This window comes from Penaeus monodon, chromosome 23, assembly GCF_015228065.2.
Source record: "Penaeus monodon isolate SGIC_2016 chromosome 23, NSTDA_Pmon_1, whole genome shotgun sequence".
NCBI lineage: Eukaryota > Metazoa > Arthropoda > Malacostraca > Decapoda > Penaeidae > Penaeus > Penaeus monodon.
In genome coordinates, this window is record NC_051408.1 from 7720043 (window position 1) to 7720558 (window position 516).

Genomic DNA, 516 nt, shown 5'->3' on the forward strand with positions numbered 1-516 from the left:
GAGAATATAAAATGATTCTTTATATTCCAGAACAAAAAGGTAAATTTCGTAATGGATGCTAAATTCCCCCCCCCCTCCCCTCTTTTTCTCCCTCCTCCTATTCCCCTCCCCCCTTCCTGCTTTCCTTCCCCCTATCCCTCTTCACCACAACGCCACACTTACCCCACACTAATCGAACCTTACTCCCCTCATCCACACTTACCCTCACTGATATCAACCTCACTCTTACCACCCCCACTAAACTCAACCCGACCCTTACCTCCCCTCACCACAACCCCACATCACCCACACCTATCCCCACTAACCTCAACCCGCTTCCCCCCACCACAAGAGAGGCAAGTGAGGACGAGGGAAGGGAGGCGGGAGGGGTAGGGGCGTGACCTGACAACAGGGGGAGCAGGGAAGGCTTAGAAGGGTCAAGAGGAGGGCACAATAAAGAGTAGGGGAAAAGGCAAAGGAAAGAACAGGGGGGAGAAGGCAGGGGAAAGAGATGGGGAAATGTCGGAAGAACAGGTG